Source organism: Mobula birostris, chromosome 20, assembly GCF_030028105.1.
Source record: "Mobula birostris isolate sMobBir1 chromosome 20, sMobBir1.hap1, whole genome shotgun sequence".
Classification (NCBI taxonomy): domain Eukaryota; kingdom Metazoa; phylum Chordata; class Chondrichthyes; order Myliobatiformes; family Myliobatidae; genus Mobula; species Mobula birostris.
Genome location: NC_092389.1, coordinates 41,042,197 through 41,064,740, shown reverse-complemented (window position 1 = coordinate 41,064,740; position 22,544 = coordinate 41,042,197). Strand labels below are relative to the sequence as shown.

General features: G+C 45.0%; 1 pseudogene; it reads right to left on the bottom strand.

The window, feature by feature from the left end:
- Nucleotides 1-899: 899 nt before the first annotated feature.
- The window catches only part of LOC140184957 (nuclear factor 7, brain-like), a 138,485-nt pseudogene continuing 116,840 nt past the window's right edge, over nucleotides 900-22,544 (bottom strand).

The following is a 22,544-nucleotide window of genomic DNA, read 5'->3' as shown; positions in this document are numbered from 1 at the left end:
ATCTCCATTGGCAAAGGTGCACCACAGGGCTGTGTGCTTAGACCCCTGTTCTGCTCGCTTTACACCTACGACTGCAAGCTAGCTCACAGTTAGTATTTACAATGTCTCCTGAGACGGTGATGTGCCTCTCATGTGAGATGTGGCAGTTTTGGGGGAGCTCCCCTCTCCCACAGAGTCACATCTGCCGGAAGTGCATACGGCTGGGCGATCTGGAAGACCGTGTAAGGAATCTGGAGCAGCAGCTGGATGACCTTCGACTCATAAGGGAGAATGAGGCAGTCATAGATGAGAGCTACAGGGAGGTAGTCACACCGAGGCTGTCAGAAGCAGGTCGTTGGGTGACAGTCAGAGGGGGGAAAGCGAAGGTGAGCAGACAGGTAGTGCAGAGCACCCCTGTTGCCATTCCCCTGAATAATAAGTTTACCGTCCTGGATACTGTTGGCAGGGACGACCGACCAGGTGTGAGCCACGGTGGCAGGGCCTCCGGCACTGAGTCTGACCCTGTGGTGCAGAAGGGTGGGACGGAGAAGAAGAGAGCTGTCGTCATTGGAGACTCTATAGTCAGGGGAGCAGACAGGAGATTTTGTGGACGTGAGAAGGACACCCGCGTGGTTTGTTGCCTCCTGGGTGCCAGGGTCCGGGATGTCTCTGACCGGGTGCACGACATCCTGGTACGAGACGGAAAGCAACCAGAAGTCGTGATACATGTTGGGACCAACGACATAGGCAGGAAGAGGTCCTGAAGTGTGAGTTTCGGGAACTAGGCAGAAGGTTGAAGAACAGGACCTCAAGGGTGGCGTTCTCAGGATTGCTGCCAGTGCTACGTGACAGTGATGGTAAGAATTGGAGGAGATGGCAGTTGAATGCGTGGCTGAGGAGTTGGTGCTGGGTGCAGGATTTTAGATTTTTAGAATAGAATTTAAAATCTCTTGAATCCCTTGAAGATCTTTTTCCATTGGATTCAGAATCCTCTCCTCTTCTTCCCTGAGATCTCAGAGGACACGCTGCTCTTTCTCAGTGAGAACCCGGCGCAGTTCAGCAAACAGGGATGTGATCTGGGACTGAAGGCTGTGTGACTGTTCCTGAACTCCAGAAATCTTCTCTTTCTGTTGTTGCTCCATTTCCTCGAAGTCTGATTTCTTTTTAGTGACAGAGTCTAAGGAAGATTTAACTCGACCCTTGTAGATTTCAACGGCTTCATTAACCGGCATGAAGTTGTGAGACTTGTGTTCCCGCCCATCTCTACAGATCAGGTAGATCAGTGTCTTGTCCGTCTCACAAAACAGCTTCAGTTCTTCGTCGTGTTACTCGCAGTTAAGTTTATTTTCCTTCTCTTTCGGATTCAGGTTTAGTTTTCGAGCTTTCTCAGACATATTTGCTAAGGCCCGACTGGCCCTGAGGGTGCGGTCTGCAATATCCTCCCTACATTCTGGGCAGGAGTTTCTCTCCTCCCTTTCCCAACACCGTGTGATACAGGAGCGGCGGAAGTAGTGGCCACATGCCAGCGACACCGGATCAGTGAAGAAATCCAGGCAGATGGGACAAATTACCTCCTTGATTAAACTCTCGACCTGTCCTTTCGGAGCCATGTGAACTCCCGGCACTTCCTGGTTCAGATTCCCTTCACATTTGGGAACTGCTGAACTCATGCAGTACCGCGATTGTCCTCTAGGGGCGCTGCAGTCTCGGGAATGAACATAACGTTGCTGCAAGTGTTCACTGGGAAGGAATAACGGCAATTTCCACGTCAGACAACAGGAATTCTGCAGATGCTGGAAATTCAAGCAACACACATCAAAGTTGCTGGTGAATGCAGCAGGCCAGGCAGCATCTCTAGGAAGAGGTACAGTCGACGTTTCAGGCCGAGACCCTTCGTCAGGACTAACTGAAGGAAGAGTGAGTAAGGGATTTGAAAGTGGGAGGGGGAGGGGGAGATCCAAAATGATAGGAGAAGTCAGGAGGGGGAGGGATAGAGCCAAGAGCTGGACAGGTGATTGGCAAAAGGGGATATGAGAGGATCATGGGACAGGAGGCCCAGGGAGAAAGACAAGGGGGGGGGGGGACTCAGAGGATGGGCAACGGGTATATTCAGAGGGACAGAGGGAGAAAAAGGAGAGTGAGAGAAAGAATGTGTGCATAAAAATAAGTAACAGATGGGGTACGAGGGGGAGGTGGGGCATTAGTGGAAGTTAGACAAGTCAATGTTCATGCCATCAGGTTGGAAGCTACCCAGATGGAATATGAGGCGTTGTTCCTCCAACCTGAGTGTGGCTTCATCTTTACAGTAGAGGAGGCCGTGGATAGACATGTCAGAATGGGAATGGGATATGGAATTAAAATGTGTGGCCACTGGGAGATCCTGCTTTCTTTGGCAGACAGAGCGTAGATGTTCAGCCGTTGCCCATCCTCTGGGTCCCCCCCCCCCTTGTCTTTCTTCCTGGGCCTCCTGTCCCATGATCCTCTCATATCCCCTTTTGCCAATCACCTGTCCAGCTCTTGGCTCCATCCCTCCCCCTCCTGTCTTCTCCTATCATTTTGGATCTCCCCCTCTCCCTCCAACTTTCAAATCCCTTACTCACTCTTCCTTCAGTTAGTCCTGACGAAGGGTCTCGGCCTGAAACGTCGACTGCACCTCTTCCTAGAGATGCTGCCTGGCCTGCTGCGTTCACCAGCAACTTTTATGTGTGTTGCTTGAATTTCCACGTCAGGGTGGGTTCAGCAACACCTAAAAGAGGTCTGAATATAAATGAACCCGAAGCGCAGAGCTTGGTTCAGTGTAAGGCAGAACTGAAAGAGACAATTCCTGAAAAGCGAGACTGTTGACTGTTGGCCTGTTTGTCCGACACTGCTCCTGGGCGCTCCTGCCCCACTGAACTCCTGTCCTCATACATCGACTCCACTCTATCCCATTGGAGTCAGTCGCTTTCCCCCGACATCCGCGACACTTCTCATGGCCTCAATCTCCTCAGCGGTTTTCAATTCCCTAGCACTGAAGGGGTGGGAAGTTCAAGGGGGATACTAGAGGAAGGTTTTTTACTCAGAGAGTGGTTGGTGTGTGGAATGCACTACCTGAGTCAGTGGTGGAGGCAGATTCACTCGTGAAGTTTAAGAGACTACTAGACAGGTATATGGAGGAATCTAAGGTGGGGGCTTATATGGGAGGCAGGGTTTGAGGGTTGGCACAACATTGTGGGTCGAAGGGCCTGTACGGTGCTGTACTATTCTGTGTTCTATGTTCTATGTTCTATGTTCTATGTTTAGATCATTGGGATCTCTTCTGGGGAAGGTGGGACCTGTACAGATTGGATGGGTTGCACCTGAACTCGAGGGGGAGCAATATCCTTGCAGGTAGGTTTGCTAGCATGGTTCGGGAGGGTTTAAACTAATTTGCAAGGGGGATGGGACCCAGAGCGATAGAGCAGTGAAAGAAATGCATGGAGTAAAGCCAGATCTAACATACAGAGAGGCTTTGAGGAAAGAGAAGCAGAATAAATGGTGTAAAGACAGTAAGGTAGAAGGGCTGAAATGTGTGTACCTCAATGCAAGAAGCATCAGGAACAAAGGTGATGAACTGAGAGCTTGGATACATACACGGAATTATGATGAAGTGGCCATTACAGTGACTTGGCTGGCACCAGGGCAGGAATGGATTCTCAATATTCCTGGATTTCAGTGCTTTAAAAGGGATAGAGAGGGCGGTAAAAGAGGAGGAGAGGTTGCATTAGTGGTCAGGGATACTATTACAGCCACAGAAAGGGTGGGTAATGTAGCAGGATCCTCTTTTGAGTCAGTATGGGTGGAAGTCAGGAACAGGAAGGGAGCAGTTACTCTATTGGGGGTATTCTATAGGCCCCCTGGTAGCAGCAGAGATACAGAGGAGCAGATTGGGAGGCAGATATTGGAAAGGTGAAAAAATAACAGGGTTGTTATCATGAGTGACTTTAACTTCCTTAATATTGATTGGCACCTGATTAGTTCCAATGGTTTGGATGGGGCAGAGTTTCTTAAGTGTGTCCAGGACGGATTCCTGTCACAGTATGTGGACAGGCCGACTGGGGGAGTGCCATACTAGATCTAGTACTAGGTAATGAATCGGGTCAGGTCACAGATCTCTCAGTGCGTGAGCATCTGGCGGACAGTGACCACCGCTCCCTGGCCTTTAGCATTATCATGAAAAAGTATAGAGTCAGAGAGAACAGGAAAATTTTTAATTGGGGAAAGGCAAATTATGAGGCTGTAAGGCTAGAACTTGTGGGTGTGAATTGGGATGACGTTTTTCAGGGAAATGTACTATGGACTTGTGGTCGATGTTTAGAGATCTCTTGTGGGATGTTAGGGATAAATTTGTCCCAGTGAGGAAGATAAAGAATGGTAGGGTGGAGGAACCATGAGTGACAAGTGAGGTGGAAAATCTAGTCAGGTGGAAGAAGGCAGCATAGATGAGGTTTAGGAAGCAAGGATCAGATGGGTCTATTGAGGAATATAGGGAAGCAAGAAAGGAGCTAAAGAAGGGGCTGAGAAGAGCAAGAAGGGGGCATGAGAAGGTCTTGGTGAGTAGGGTAAAGGAAAACCCCAAGGCATTCTTCAATTATGTGAAGAAAAAAAGGATGACAGGAGTGAAGGTAGGACCGATTAGAGATAAAGGTGGGAAGATGTGCCTGGAGGCTGTGGAAGTGAGCGAGGTCCTCAATGAATACTTCTCTTTGGCATTCACCAATGACAGGGAACTTGATGACGGTGAGGACAATATGAGTGAGGATGATGTTCTGGAGCATGTTGATATTAAGGGAGAGGAGATGTTGGAGTTGTTAAAATACATTAGGACGGATAAATCCCCGGGGCCTGACGGAATATTCCCCAGGCTGCTCCACGAGGCGAGAGAAGAGATTGCTGAGCCTCTGGCTAGGATCTTTATGTCCTCGTTGTCCACGGGAATGGTACCGGAGGACTGGAGGGAGGTGAATGTTGTCTCTTTGTTCAAAAAAGGTAGTAGGGATAGTTCGGGTAATTATAGACCAGTGAGCCTTATGTCTGTGGTGGGAAAGCTGTTGGAAAAGATTCTTAGAGATAGGATCTATGGGCATTTAGAGAATCCTGGTCTGATCAGGGACAGTCAGCATGGCTTTGTGAAGGACAGATCGTGTCTAACAAGCCTGATAGAGTTCTTTGAGGAGGCGACCAGGCATATAGATGAGGGTAGTGCAGTGGATGTGATCTATATGGATTTTAGTAAGGCATTTGACAAGGTTCCACACGGTAGACTTATTCAGAAAGTCAGAAGGCATGGGATCCAGGGAAGTTTGGCCAGGTGGGTTCAGAATTGGCTGGCCTGCAGAAGGCAGAGGGTGGTGGTGGAGGGAGTACATTCAGATTGGAGGATTGTGACTAGTGGTGGCCCACAAGGATCTGTTCTGGGACCTCTACTTTTCGTGATTTTTATTAACAACCTGGATGTGGGGGTAGAAGGGTGGGTTGGCAAGTTTGCAGACGACACAAAGGTTGGTGGTGTTGTAGATAGTGTAGAGGATTGTCAAAGATTGCAGAGAGACATTGATAGGATGCAGAAGTGGGCTGAGAAGTGGCAGATGGAGTTCAACTTGGAGAAGTTTGAGGAGGTACACTTTGGAAGGACAAACTCCAAGGCAGAGTACAAAATAAATTGCAGGATACTTGGTAGTGTGGAGGAGCAGAGGGATCTGGGGATACATGTCCACAGATCCCTGAAAGTTACCTCACAGGTGGATAGGGTAGTTAAGAAAGCTTATGGGGTGTTAGCTTTCATAAGTCGAGGGATAGGGTTTAAGAGTCGCGATGTAATGATGCAGCTCTATAAAACTCTGGTTAGGCCACATTTGGAGTACTGTGTCCAGTTCTGGTCACCTCACTATAGGAAGGATGCGGAAGCATTGGAAAGGGTACAGAGGAGATTTACCAGGATGCTGCCTGGTTTAGAAAGTTTGCATTATGATCTGAGATTAAGGGAGCTAGGGCTTTACTCTTTGGAGAGAAGGAGGATGAGAGGAGACGTGATAGAGGTGTACAAGATAATAAGCGGAATAGGTAGAGTGGATAGCCAGCACCTCTTCTCCAGGGCACCACTGCTCAATACAAGAGGACATGGCTTTAAGGTAAGGGGTGGGAAGTTCAAGGGGGATATTAGAGGAAGGTTTTTTACTCAGAGAGTGGTTGGTGCGTGGAATGCACTGCCTGAGTCAGTGGTGGAGGCAGATACACTAGTGAAGTTTAAGAGACTACTAGACAGGTATATGGAGGAATTTAAGGTGGGGGCTTATATGGGAGGCAGGGTTTGAGGGTCGGCACAACAATGTGGGCTGAAGGGCCTGTACTGTGCTGTACTATTCTATATATATATCGACTGTGTGGCTATGTACAGCTCCAATACCATATTTAAGTTTGCTGATGACACCACTGTTGTGGGCTGTATCAAAGGTGGTGATGAATCAGCATACAGGAGGGAGATTGAAAATGTGGCTGAGTGGTGTCATAACAATAGCCTCTCACTCAATGCCTATAAGACCAAGGAACTGGTTGTAGACTTCAGGAGAGGGAAACCGGAGGTCCACCAGCCAGTCCTCATCGGATGAGCAGAGGGGGAGAGGGTTAGCAACTTTAAATTCCTGCGTGTTTCTATTTTAGGGGACCTGTTCTTGATCCAACATGTAAGTGAATTGTGAAGGAAGCGCGGCAGTGTCTCTAATTCCTCAGGAGTCTGCAGGAATTCAGCATGACATCTAAATCACTGACAAACTTCTATTGATGTGTGATGGAGAGCATACTGACTGGCTGCATCATGGTCTGGTCTGGAAACACCAATGCCCTCGAACAGAAAATCCTACAAAAGGTAGCAGATTCAGTCCAGTACATCACGGATAAAGCCCTCCCTACTATTGAGCACATCCACATGACATGCTGATGTGGGAAAGCACCACCCAGGCCGTGCTCTTTTCTCGCTGCTGCCATCAGGTAGAAGGTACAAGAGCCTCAGGACTCACACCACCAGGTTCAAGAACAGTTACTACCCCTCAACCCTCAGGCTCTTGAATAAAAAGGGATAACTACACTCATTTCCCCATCATTGAAATGTTCCTAGAACCAATAATCTCACTTTAAGGACTCTTTTTTTTAGATTATGAAGACACGCAGTCCTCTTTTATTGTCGTTTAGTAATGCATGCATTAAGAAATGATACAATATTTCCTCCGGTGTGATATCACAAAACACAGGACAGACAAAGACTGAAAAAACAAACAAAACCACATAATTATAACATATAGTTACAACAGTGCAACAATACCATAACTTGATGAAGAAGTCCATGAGCACAGTAAAAAGTTCAAAGTCTCTCAAATGTGCCACATCTCACGCAGACGGGAGAAGGAAGAAAATCTCTCCCTGCCATGCCCGACCACAGTCCGACTCTGAGTCATCCGAAAACTTCGAGCCTCCGATCAGCTCTCCGACACCGGGTACTGAGCGCCGTCTCTATCCGAACGATTCGACCTCAATCTCGGTCGCCATCAGCAGGCAAAGCCGGGGATTTTGAGGCCTTCCCTCTGAAAGATTCCCAATCGCGCAGTAACAACAGCAGCAAACTGGCGTTTCAGAAATTTCTCCAGATGTTCCTCTGTGCTTTCACGTCTGTATCCATCAAATCAGAATTGTCCACGGCCCCTATTTAACGGATACGATATCATTTTTCACCAGAGGGCTGCGCATGCGCGGTGCACCATCTTCTCCTCCCCCCGTCTTTACCTCAGCATCTCATGTTCTCGTTATTTATTGCTATTTATTTATATATTTCATTTGCACAGTTTGTTGTCTTCTGCATTGGTTGATCTTTCATTTATCCTGTTATAGTTATTATTCTGTAGATTTGCTGAGTATGCCCGCAGGAAAATAAATCTCAGGGTTGTTTATGGTGATATATATGTATTTTGACAAATCCTCGGTGAGATAGGGAGTTGTCTATCCCAGCATGTGAATTCAGACTCCAGCAGATTGAGCGAACGAGACCAATGGAAGGTCCAACGGTCAAGAAGGCGGTCTCTGCAAGCGTCGTGGAATGTGTAGAGCACAACAAGACACAGAAGATGTCCTGGTCATCCACTGCGCCTAGTCCCATCTCCAGCTGTCTCGACTCTGTCTTGCCACTGAATCCAGATGGGAATTGGGAAGAGAGAGTGAGGCTGACGCTGTGCAACTCTCCCTCACTTAAATCCAAACCACGCGCTAGTCTCGACACCATCATAATATCATAATGGTGTCGAGGTCCTCATCGACGTCAACAATGGACGAACACATATGTACTTTGATAATAAAATTTACTTTGAACTTTGAATTGAACCCGCTGTAATAGCATTGCACTGACCATAACACTACTATGCCATTTTAAATGAGGTAGGACTAAATCAAGGTCCATTTTACTTTTTAACTTTTTGATTCTTAGTTTCCTTCTGGGTTTTAATTTGAAATATATATTTCCTGAGCAACACACACAAACCACTGGAGGAACTCAGCTGATCAGGCAGCATCTATGGAAATGAATAAACATTTCGGACTGAGACCCTTCTTCAGGGTGTATGGAAGAGGCTCTTGTGATCTCTTCTGTCCAGAGAAGACAATTTATCTTCCTTTGCACATTGTTCTTTGTTGGCCATTAGTTATATATCGTTTTTCACAAATTCTATAGTACTTATTTTCCTGTGAATGCCTGCAAGAAAATGAATCTCAAGGTAGTATATGGTGACATATACATACTTCGATAATAAATTTCTTTGACTTAGTCATTGACCAGCACTGATTGATCTTGCCCATTAATTCAGGCCAGGTATCCTAATGGATTTATGTTCCATCCACAGGCAATGCTCCAGCATGTAATGATGCTGGTCACAAGATGACATAAATTTTGGAAATTGTTAAATCCCCATTTTTTCAGCATATCCTCCTTCTTAAACCAAAACTGCACCGTTTCAAGATGAAAGCACTGAAATGGTCTTGTCAACACAGTTACTGCAGATGATACATTCCCAACCTAGCTCCTTGGAGCTGAACTTGAACTTCAAACAAATAAACCACATGAGATTCAATACATCATGCACCAAACAAAATGTGCAGTTCTGGGTATCAGTTTGTTTGTGCCATTTTCCAATTAAAGGATTGCCAGATATTTGCGTCTTAATTTTCAATACTAATTGCGTTTATTAATCAAATTAAGTGACAACAGGGGAAAAGTTCACTGGTGCTAAATAATTTAGTAAGTGATCTATTACACTACCAATTTGACAATTAGTTTAATAACTGTACAATCAACAGAGGGAATCAGTTCCTAAATTAGGTTTAGTTGCTATTCAATTCCAAAACATTAAATCCACAACCCCTATGATGTGTCAAATCTGCAGAGAAACAAACATGACATTCCTCTTAAATCTATTAATTTCCTTGTTTTAAGTTTTCTGCAATGTCAAGCCTTTTGGTTCTAGGTGTCTTGTCTGTGACTGAAGCCACATCAGTTTCAATATGATGCCCAACATACTGTGGCGAGCATTTGATCCATAATAACAGACAAGGAAGCTCGTTAACTTAACAACCGTTTATTGTGATAAACACAAAGCAGACCAGGCACCATGACCTGGAGAGAGAACCCATCAGTCTCATACCGATGGGGGAGGTGACAATCACACACCCCAATTACAGTTCTGGTGACCCACAAATTCACAAGCAAATAACTCTATAACCCAAGCTAAAATGTAACAATAAACAAACTGGAACTTCCCACCATAATCCCACAAAAAGCATTTTAACACAAGAACAATAAACGGTGCTGGTCAATAGAAAGGCAGGGGCAGGCTCTCGACTGCGCCCCCCCCCCCCCCCATTGGTTCCCATATCATTTGTTTTCTTGCATTATTTAAATTAATGACTGGCATGGTAACATCACAATCATCTTACTGTTCCATTGATGGTACAATTCCTGGTTCAATTCCACTACTGTACGTAAGGAGCTTGTACGTTCTCCCCAACTGCTTGGATTTCCTCTGGGTGCTGCGGTTTCCTTCCATAATCCAAAAACGTACGGGTTAGAGTTAGTAAGGTGTGGGCATGCTATACTGGCACTGGAAGCATGGCGACACTTGTGAGCTGCCCCCAGCACAACCCTCGGATTGCAATGGTCGTTGATGCAATGATGCATTTCACTGCATGTTTCAATGTACATGTGACAAATAAAACTAATAATTAATTAATGCTTAATCTTTAATTCAAGTTAAGTTATGACAAGGTAGACACAAGACTGTTGCACTGCAAAAACCTTTATCCTTCCTTTACTTGGAAACACGAGAGTGCAAATGCTGGAATCTGGGAGCAATAAACAATCTGCTGGAGGAACACACTGGGTCAAGTGAAAGGAATTGTCCTGGAGCAACTCAGGGCATGGCTTCAATCCAAAATGTGAAGCCTTTCATCCTCACGATCCAGAGTTTCTCCAGCAGAGTGTTGCTTCTTTGCTTTGAATTTTGCAATTTTCCATTAGACAGATCACCTGGCTGTACTTCCACTCCCTGAGTACAGGCAGAGACTGAAGACTGCAGCACCAGTAGTGAGGACCAAGAAGGTTTGGACAAGGGAAGCACAGGAGTGCCTACAGTACTGGACTGTGTTCGAATCTGGACTCCATTAAAACCTGTGTGGATGAGTGTGTGTCTATGAAAACTTACTGTACATTCCAAACCAAAAGTCATGGATGAACCAGGAGGTTCATTGCCTGCTGAGGGCTAGATGTGTGGCATTTAAGTCTGGTGACCCAGGGCTGCATAAGAAAACCAGGTTTAACTTGTGGAGGGCTAATTTAAGAGGGAAGAAACAATTCCAAGAGAAGTTGGAGGCGACATTGGATGCACATCAACTCTGGCAGGGTTTTCAAGCCATTACTTCCTACAAAGCAAAACCCAACATCATGATTGGCAATGATGCTTCACTACCAGACAAGCTCAACACCTTTTATGCTCACTTTGAAAGGGAGAATATAACTACAGCTATGAGGATCCCTGCAGCATTTGATGTCATTGTGATCTCTGTCTCAGGGGTCGATGTCAGGCTGTCTTTCAAAAGATTGAACCCTTGTAGGGTATCTGGTAAGACTCTGACAACCTGTGCCAACCAACTGGCAGGAGTATTCAAAGACATTGTCAATCTCTCACTGCTACGGTCAGAAGTTCCCACCCTTCAAAAGGGCAACAATTATACCACTACCCAAGAAGAGTAGTGTGAGCTGCCTTAATGACTATTGTCCAGTAGCGCTCACATCCACGGTGATGAAATGCTTTGAGAAGTTGGTCATGGATAGAATGATTTCCTGTCTCAGCAAGAACCTGGACCTTCTGCAATTTCCCCATCGCCACAATGGGTCTACGGTAGACACGATCTCAATGGCTCAACACACAGCCTTGGATCAACTAGACCTATCTCAGGATGCTGTTTATTGACTACAGCTCAACATTTAACACCATCATTCCTACAGTCCTGATCGAAAAGCTACAGAACCTGGGCCTCTGTATCTCCCTCTGCAACCGGATCCTCAGAGCAGATTGGAAGTAACATCCCCATCTTGCTGACAATCACCACAGGGATGTGTGCTTTGTCCACTGATGTACTCTCTCTGCACCCCTGATTGAGTGGCTAGGCATAGCTCAAAAGCCATCTATAAAATTGCTGATGATACAACCATTGTTGGCAGAATTTCAAATGGTGACGAAAGGCCGTACAGGATCAAGATATAGCAGTTAGTTGAGTGGTGTCACAGCAACAAACTTGCACCCACACAGAGGTTGGGTACAAGGAGGGCCAGAGTCGCCTCTACTTCCTGAGGAGACTGAGGTCCTTTGGAGTATGCAGGCCTCTCCTTCACATTTTCTTTGCGGTGTTCTGCTGGGGCAATGGCATCAACATAGGTTCACTGCACAAAATCAAAATAAGTTACAGAAACTTGTAAAGTTAGTCAGCTCCATCATAGGGACCAGCCTCCATATTATCAAAGACATCTTCAAGGAACAATACCTTGGGAAGGCAGTATACATCATTAAGGACCCCCATCACTCAGGACATGCCCTCTTCTTATTGTTGCCATCAGGAAGGAGGGACAGAAGCCTGAAGGCACACACTCAACAATTTAGGAACAACTTCTTCCTCTTTGCCATCGGATTTCTAAATGGACATGGAACCCATAAATACTACCTCACTACTTTTTTATTTCATTTTTTTTTGCACTACTCGGTTAACTTAACTATTTTTTACAATACACACAATACTTACTGTAACTCAGATTTTCCTCTATATTTATTATGTATTGCATTGTACTGCTGCCGTAAAGTTAACAAATTGCACAACATATGTCAGTGATATTAAATCTGACTCTGATTCTGATTAGCAGCTAAATAGATCGCTCGGTTGCTTAACAAATGAAATCGAGAGTAACAGCCCATTGCAAAATCAGTCCTGTGAGAAACATAGTACACTCAGTGGCCACTTTATTAGGTACTTCCTGTAAGTTCATGGTCTGCTGCTGTAGCACATTCACTTCAAAGTTAGACATATTGTGCATTCAGAGATGCTGTTTACTATTATAACACTCATAGAACGTGGTTCTTTGAGTTACAGATGCCTTCCTGTCAGCTTGAACCAGTCTGGCCATTCTCCTCTGACCTCTCTCATTAACAAGGCAATTTTGCCCATAGAAGTGTCCTCACTGGATGTTTCTTTTTGTTTTTCACACCATTCTCTGTAAACTCTAGAGTCTGTTGTGCATAAAAATCCCAGGAGATCAGCAGTTTCTGAGATAATCAAACCACCCCATCTAACACCAATAATCAGCCCACAGTCAAAATCACTTAGACCACATTTCTTGCCCATTCTGATGTTTGTTCTGAACAACAACTGAACCTCTTAACCATGTCTGCATATCGTTATGCATTGAGTTGCTGCCACATGATTGGCTGATTAGATATTTGCATGAATGAGCAGGTGTACAGAGGTACCTAATAAATTACCTATCATATTGACTCAATAAAGCCGAAATTATCTATACTGATATTAGATTAGATTATGAGGACACACAGTCCTCTTTTATTGTCATTTAGTAATGCATGCATTAAGAAATGATAGTGTTTTTCCAGAATGATATCACAGAAACACATGACAAACCAACTGAAAAACTGACAAAAACCACATAATTATAACAGTGCAAAGCAATACCATAATTTGATAAGAACAGCCCATGGGCACGGTAAAAATCTCAAAGTCTCTCGAAAGTCCCATCATCTCACGCAGACGGTGAACCTCCAGCACCGCAAACTTGCCGATGCAGCATCCTGGAAGCATCCGACCACATTCCGACTCCGAGTCCGTCCGAAAACTCCGAGCCTCCGACCAGCTCTCCGACACCGAGCACCGAGCACCATTTCTGCCGAGCGCTTCGACCCCGGCCCTGGCAACAGGCAATAGGCAAAGCCGAGGATTTGTGGCCTTCCCCTCCAGAGATTCTCGATCGCACAGTAGCAGCGGCAGCGGAGCGGGCATTTCAGAAGTTTCTCCAGATGTTCCTCTGTGCTTCTCACGTCTGTCTCCATCAAATCAGGATTGTGCACGGGCCCCTAGTTAACACATACGATATTAAAGATATTATATATGTAATATCATATATAATATTTTATATATATAGTATATTATATTTTATATGTAGTGAACAGATTAGTTTAATATTTTGATCTTGTCGTGTGCAAATAATATTTGCATATACATACTTCCACATGCTAATCACCAACTCATTATTAAAAAACGTTAACACAAGAGATTTTGCAGATGTTTGAAATCATGCAGCCTGGTACAGCCGTTCCGATCTATTCTTTTACTTTCTTCTTCTTACTTTTTAATTTACGTTATTTTTTGTATTTTTTTCTCACGGTAACACGTCGAAGCTGCACCCTCTCTAATATGCTGGTAGAGAGTGTTTTATTAGGGTTTTCTTTAGCGCTGGAAATGGTTACATCCCGACACGTGGGACAGAAGCAAAGTCGCATTGTGGATTCCACGGACCAGCAAATTCCGGTCGGCTTAGCGATCAGAGCGGCAGACACCCCTGCTGAAATCCGGAGGAAAACACACAGAGGGGGATCACAAAGCCGAGGAAAGAGGACCGGGTCGAGACAACAGAGACTTTTGGAGAAGAGGAGTTCGGTGGGTAATACCGTTCCGCCTGACCGGAAGTGCACTGAGAGCGGTAAGCAGCGTGAAGGAGTGGGGTGCTTACTGATCTGGCTAACAACGGATGGTGCAATCCGGGGTATATCACGATCGAGGAATGTGTTTGCAGACTGGATATTGAACATTTTACTGTTGGACTTCAGCCATATTCCACCGTGATACAACACTGGGCGGCACGGGAGGTCGTTCCTGCCTGTGTCCATCGAACGTGCAGCTCCTCCCGTGGAGGGTCAGACACCCTGAGCCAATAGACTGGTCCTGGACTTATTTTCTATCTGGCATAGTTTTGCATTTTGTTGTTTGATTGTTGGTGGTTTTTGTATTGCTATATTTACACTCTATTCTTGGTTGGTGCGGCTGTAACGAAACCCAATTTCCCTCAGGATCAATAAAGTATATATATCTATCTACCTATTTGAGCAACACACACAAAATGCTTGAGGAACTCAGCAGGTCAGGCAGCATCTATGGGGGGAAACGAACAGTCGACATTTCAGGCTGAGATCCTTCATCAGGACTAGAAAGGAAGAGGGGCTGAAGACAGAATAAGAAGGTAGAGGAAGGGGAAGGAATAAAAGCTGGCAGGTGATAGGTGAAGCCAGATGAGGGGGCAGATGGGTGGGTGGGGGAAGGGGAGAATGAAGTTAGAAGCTGGAAGGTGGTAGATTGGAGAGGTAAACCGCTGGAGAAGTCTTAGCAGAGAAGATAGTTGACAATAAGAGAAAGGAGAGGAGGATGGGAACTGAAGGGAGGATGATGGGCAGGTGAGGAGAAGAGAAGGGGTGAGAGGGGAAGCAGGATGAGGAATAGAAAAAGAGAGAAGTGTGAGGGGAAGAAATTGTTGGCAGTTAGAGAAATTGATGCTCATTCCTTTAGGTTGGAGGCCACCCAAACATAATCTGAGGGGGAAGGTGGGAATATGAGATGCTGAATGAGGGGCTTACTGTACTGTTCCAGTAGGGTGTTAGGAGTCAACCATGTTGGAGTTGTATTACAGCCAATTGGGTAAGGGTAAAAATTTCCCTCCCCAAAGGGCATTAGTGGTCCAGTTGTCCATTATACCATGAGACATAGAGCAGAATTAGGTCATTCAGCCCATCAAGTCTGCTCCGCAATTTCATCATGGCTGATCCCAGATCCCACTCAACCCCGTATACCTGCCTTCTCGACATATCCTTTGATACCCTGACCGATCAGAAAACAATCAACTTCCACTTAAAAAATGTATGCACGACTTGGCTTCCACTGCAGTCTGTGGTGGAGCATTCCACAGATTCACCACTCCCTGGCTTAAAAAAATTCCTCCTTATCTCTGTTCTGAAGGGTCGCCCCTCAATTTTGAGGCTGTGCCCTCTAGTTCTGGATGCCCCCACCATAGGAAACATTCCCCCACATCCACCTTATCTAGTCCTTTCAACATTTGGTAGGTTTCAATGAGATCCCCCACATTCTTCTAAATTCCAGTGAATACAGGCTCAAATCTGCCAAACATTCCTCATATGTTAACCCCTTCATTCCCAGAATCATCCTCATGAACCACTTCTGGACTCTCTCCAATGACAACACATCCTTTCTGAGATATGGGGCCCAAAATTGTTGACAATACTCCAAGTGCGGCCTGACTACTGTCTTATAAAGGCTCAGAATTATCTCCTTGCTTTTATATTCTATTCCCCTTGAAACAAATGCCAACGTTGCATTTGCCTTCTTTACCACAGACTCAACCTGTAAATTAACATTCTGGGAGTCTTGCATGAGAACTCCTAAGTCCTTCTGCACCTCTGATGTTTGAACTTTCTCCCCATTTAGATAATAGTCTGCACTATAGTTCCTTTTACCAAAATGCACTATCATACACTTCCCAACACTGTATTCCATCTGCCACATTTTTGCCCATTCTTCCAATTTGTCCAAGTCCTGCTGCAATCGCATTGCTTCCTCAGCACTACCTACTCCTCCACCTATCTTCATATCATCTGCAAACTTTGCCACAAAGCCATCGATTCCATTATCCAAATCATCAACAAACAATGTGAAAAGTAGCAGTCCCAATACTGACCCCTGAGGGACACCACTAGTCACTGGCAGCCAACCAGAAAAGGCCCCCTTTATTCCCACTCATTGCCTCCTGCCTGTCAGCCATTCCTCTATCCATGCCTGTGTCTTTCCTGTAACACCATAGGATTTATTAAGCAACCTCATGTGCGGCACCTTATCAAATGCCTTCTGAAATTCCAAGTAAATGACATCCACTGTCTCTCCTTTCTTCACCCTGCCTGTTATTTCCTTGAAGAACTCTAACAGATTTGTCAGGTAAAATTTTTCTTCACAGAAGCCATGCTGACTTTGACTTATTTTATCATCAGTCCCCAAGCCACCTGAAACCTCAATAATACCGTAAAACACTTTTCCAACCACTGAGGTTAGGCTAACTGGCTTATAATTTCCTTTCTTTTGTCTTCCTTCCTTCTTAAAGAGTGGAGAGACATTTGCAATCTTCCAGTCCCTCAGGACCATGCCAGAATCAAGTGAATCTTGAAGATCATGACCAATGCATCAGTTATCTCTTCAGCAACCTCTCTCAGGACTCTGGGATGTTGTCCATCTGGTCCAGGTGCATGACTCACCTTAAGACCTTTCAGTTTGCCTCGTACTTTTTCCTTTGTAATAGCAATGGCACTCACTTCTGCTCCCTGACACTCACGGACCTCTGGTACACTGCTTCTGCAGCGAAGACTGATGCAAAGCGCTCATTAAGTTCATCTGCCATTCGTCTGGTTCTTAGTCAAAATATTTTGGTATTCCTGATCAATATAATTAAGAGAATATTTCCCCGGCTGCTTTGGAATTTGAACACATGTCTCTCAATAAATATACCAATGAAGGTAGTGAGATCCTTCCCTGGTAGTTGGAGAAACAATGGTGGAGAAGACTTAACAGGAACATTCTGCAGAGGGAAGTTTGGAGTTACTTGCTGGAGTTAAACATGCTGGTGAAAGATCCATTCAAAAGTCTGAAGATAGTTTTTCATAAATTTGCAATATTTTTTCAAAATGTCATTGCTATGGAGATGCACATAATTTCCTCTTTTTAAATGTTTTTTAACCAGGTCAGTCTTGGGTGGATAATTGAGAGGATGTACACTCTAGAGTGAGGTAAAATGGATAATGGATAAGTGAACAATTAAACAGCTAATGGGAGGAGGATTTTCTGAGATGACAGCAACAGAGACTGTGAAAGACTATAAGACCATAAGGGCCAGGAGCAGAATTAGGCCATTCAGCCCATTGAGTCTGCTCTGCCATTCTAATCATGACTGATTTTATCCCCTTAACCCCATTCTCCTGCCTTCTCCTTGTAACCTTTGACCTTCTGACTATTCAAGAACCCATCAACATTTACCTGAATGTATGCAATGACTAGAGATTTGTCTGTGGCAAAAAGTCCACAGATTCACCACCCTCATTCTTCTAAACTCCAGCGAATGCAGGTCCAGAGTCAGCAAATGTTCCTCATACATTAAAGACAAAGCTGAATCATTTGCCATCATGTTCAACAGAACTCCCTGCCACTACCCTGGTCTCATCACATACGAAGCCCCAGTAATGTAATGCTGTTTAATTTAAACTTGTGTCATAAATACACTTTGTAATTTATTATGTTATGTGTTATGTGTGTGAGTTATACATACTGTGCACCTTGGTCTAGGTGAACATTGTTTCCTTTGGTGGTATACATACAGTTGAATGATAATGAACTGAACTTCAACTTGAAGTTGAAGGTGCATCACATTTTCCTCCTGTGATTGCCTCTAACAAAGAAACCAGATTCCAGTCTATGATCAATGTGATTTGAAACACTGGATTAGAAACAGGTAACAGGCCATCTGTATGACTGGCAACATTTTGCCTCCTGGAGTATTAAAGGAATGTCTGGGTGTGGGAGCTGGATTTACAAATGATACCAAGATCTACACTCCGTGTCCACTCTCTACACCTGCTCATTAATACAAATATCTAATCAGCCAATCATGTGGCAGCATCTCAATGCATAAAAGAAAGCAGACATGGTCAAGAGGTTCAGTTGTTGTTCAGACCAAATATCAGAATGGGGAAGGGATATGATCTAAGTGACTTTGACCATGGAATGATGTTGGTGCTGGACGAGGTGGTTTGAGTATCTCAGAAACTGCTGATCTCCTGGGATAGAGTTTACAGAAAGTAGTATGAAAAACACAAAATAAAACATTTAGTCAGTGGCAGTACTGTGGGCAAAAATATCCTTGCTAATGAAAGAGGTCAGAGGAGAATGGTCAGTCTGGCTCAACCTGACAGGAAGGCGACACAACTCAAATAACCACACATTACAACAGTGGTGTGCAGAAGAGCATCTCTGAATGCACAACACTTTGAACCTTGAAGTGGATGGGCTACAGCAGCAGAAGACAACGAACATACACTCAGTTCATCGGTACCTAATAACATAGTACCTATAACATGGCAACTGAGGTCTGACTGGCAAAGTGCGGTGTTGTGCCGAAGTGCAGGTCGATAGTCTTAGAGAAGCAACAAATACTCTGATAGAGTAGTGCTAGGTCGCGAATCATCTTCAGGGGGGCAGCACTTTGAGTCAATACAGGACATTGAAAGGATGCAGAGTTAGCCTGAGAAGTGGTAGGTGGAGTGCAATCAGGAAAAGTGTGAGGTGGTACACTTCGGGTTAATAGCATGATTTTTAGCAGTGTGGAGGAACAGAGGGACTTTTGGGTTCCACGTCATTATATCCCTAAAAAGTTGCCATTCAAGTTGATAGGATGGTTAAGGTGTAAGATGTGTTGGCCTTCCTTAGTCAGGAAGGGGGTGGGGTTGAGTTCAACAGCCGTGAGCTAACGTTGCAGCTCTGTAAATCTCTGATAAGACCACAGTTTGGAGTATAATAGGAAGCTTTCAACATCACTGCCTGCCCACTGTGAAAATCACTTTTCATGTTTCATGGACTGTGGGTATCAGATGTGAGGTATCCAGGAGACTTCCAGCCACCCTGATGGCCACATCTGTGCCAGGTGCATCGAGCTGCAGCTCCTTAGAGACCGAGTTTGGGAACTGGAGCTGCAGCTCAATGACCTTCAGCTTGTTAGGAAAGGTGAGGTAGTGATAGACAGGATCTACAGGCAGTTAGTCACCCCGAGGCCATAGGAGACAGATAAGGAGAGGGAAGGGAGGGCGTCAAGTAGTGGAGAACACCCCTGTTGCCATTCCCCTTAATAATAAGTACTCCATTTTGTGTGCTTTTGGGGGAGACGGCCTACCTGGGGGAAGCAACAGTGACCATGCCTCTGGCACTGAGTCTGGCCCTGTGGCTCAGAAGGGTGGGGAACGGCAGAGGATGGCAGCAGTGATAGGGAACTCTATAGTTAGGGGGAACAGAGAGGCAATTCTGTGGACGCAAAAAGAAACATAGATAGTAGTTTGCCTTCCAGATGCCAGGGTTTGTGATGTTTCTGAGCACGTCCACAATATCCTGAAATGGGTGGGTGAGCAGCCAGAGGTTGTGGTATGTATTGGCACCAACGACATAAGTCAAAAAAGGGAGGAGGTCCTGAAAATGGGATACAGGGAGTTAGGAAGGAATCTGAGAAGCAGGACCTCAAGGGTAGTAATCTCGGGATTACTGCCTGTGCCACGCGACGGTGAGGTTAGGAAGGATTGGAGCAGGGAGCAGGGATTCAGATTTCTGGATAATTGAGACCTCTTCTGGGGCAGGTGTGACCTGTACAAAAGGGGAAGGGTTGCACCTGAATCTGAGGGAGACCAATATTTTTGCAGGCAGGTTAACTAATGCTGTTTAGAGTGGTTTAAACTAATATTGCAGGGGATGGGAACCAGTATGACAGAGCCGAGGATGAGCCAGCAGGTTTACAAGTAGATAATGGATGTAACATGAATGTAAGAAAGGACAAGTCAACGATTGGGTATAAATGCAGAGAGTGCAAGAGAGTTAAATTGTACCACAGAGGCAAAATTCAAAAGGGCGAAGAATGCAGAACGGAAGGTGCTGTATTTAAATGCGTGTAGCATTCAGAATAAGGTGGATGAACTCGTGGCACAATTAGAGATTGGTCAGTATGATGATGTGGGCATCACTGAATCGTGGCTGAAAGAAGGCCATAGTTGGAAGCTCAATATCAAAGGATATACTGTACCTTGTATTGAAAGGACAGGCAGGAAGCCATAGGCAGGCGATGGTATGGCTCTGTTGGTAGGAGATGGAATTACATCTTTAGAAAGAGGTGACATTGGGTCAGAGAACGTTGAATCTATGTAGGTGGAGTTCAGAAACTGCAAGGGTAAAAAGCCATTATGGCCTCTAAATAGTTGTCAAGATGTGGGGTTGAGATTTCAAAGGGAGCTGGGAAAGGCATATAATAAGGGTAATGTTACAATAGTAATGGGAGACTTCAATATGCAAGGGGATTGGGAAAATCAAGTTGGTGTCAGATTGCAGGAGACGGAATTTGTTGAATGTCTGCGAGATGGCTTTTTAGAGCAGCTTGTGCTTGAGCCTACTTGGGGAAAGGCTGACTTAGATTGGGTGCTGGGTAATGACCCAGATCTTATTAGGGAGTTTAATGTAAAGGAGCCCTTAGGAGGCAGTGATCATAATATGATTAGATTCATACTGCAATTGGAAAGGGAGAAGCATAAGTCACATGTATCAGTATCACAATGGAATAAATGGAATTTCAGAGGCATGAGAGAGGAGCTTGCCCAGGTGAATTGGAGGAGGATACTGGCGGAGATGACGGCAGAGTAGAGATGGCTGAAGTTTCTGGGAATAACTCACAAGGCACAGGATAGATATGTCCCACAGAAGAAGTTGTCAGATGGCAGGGGTAGGTAACCATGGCTGACAAGGGAAGTTAAGGACTGCATAAAAGCCAAAGAAAGGGCATATAAGCTAGTAAAAATGAGTGGGAAGTTGGGTGATAGTTTCTGTGAAGGCAAATCTTGTGTGATAAATCTGTTAGAGTTTATCGAGGAAGTAACAAGCAGGGTGTACAAAGGAAAGGCAGTGGATGTCATGTACTTGGATTTTCGGAAGGATTTTGATAAGGTGCCACACATGAGGCTGCTTAACAAGATAAAATCCTATGGCGTTACAGGAAAGATACTGGCATGGATAGAGGAATGGCTGACAGGCAGGAGGCAGTGAGTGGGAGTAAAAGGGGCCTTTTCTGGTTGACTGCCAGTGACTAGTGGTGTTCCTCAGGGGTCAGTATTGGGACTGCAACTTTTCATATTGTTAGTCAATGATTTAGATAATGGAATTGATGTCCTTGTGGCAAAGTTTTCAGATGATATGAAGATAGATGGAAGGGTAGGTAGTGCTGAGGAAGCAATGCGATTGCAGTAGGACTTACACAATTGGAAGGATGGGCAAAAAAGTGGCAGATGGAATACAGTGTTGGGAAATGTACTTGGTATGATAATGCATTTTGGTAAAAGGAATAATAGGGCAGACTATTATCTAGATGGGGAGAAGCTTCAAACATCAGAGGTGCAGAGGGACTTAGGAGTCCTCATGCAAGACTCCCAGAAGGTTAATTTACAGGCTGAGTCTGTGGTAAAGAAGGTAAATGCAATGTTGGAATTTATTTCAAAGGGAATAGAATATAAAAGCAAGAAGATAATGCTGAGCCTTTTCAGACACTAATCAGGCTGAACTTGGGTATCAACAACAGTTTTGGGCCCCATATCTCAGAAAGGATGTGTTGTCATTGGAGAGAGTCCAGAGGAGGTTCATGTGGATGATACTGGGAATGAAGGGGTTAACATATGTGGAGCGTTTGGCAGCTTTGGGCCTGTACTCACTGGAGTTTAAAAGAATATGGGGGGGATCTCATTGAAACCTATCAAATGTTGAAAGGACTAGATAGGGTGGATGTGGAGAGGATGTTTCCTATGGTGGGGGTATCCAGAACTAGAGGGCACAGTTTCAAAATTGAGGAGTGACCTTTTGGAACAGAGGTAAGGAGGAATATTTTTTAGCCAGAGAGTGGTGAATCTGTGGAATGCTCTGCCACAGACAGCGGTGGAGGCCAAGTTCGTGGATATATTTAAGGCGGATGTTGATAATTTCCTGATTGGTCAGGGCATCAAAGGATATCGCGAGAAGGCAGTTGTATGCAGTTGACTGGGATCTGGGATCAACCATGACTGAATGGTAGAGCTGACATGATGGGCTGAATGGCCTAAGTCTGCTCCTATGTC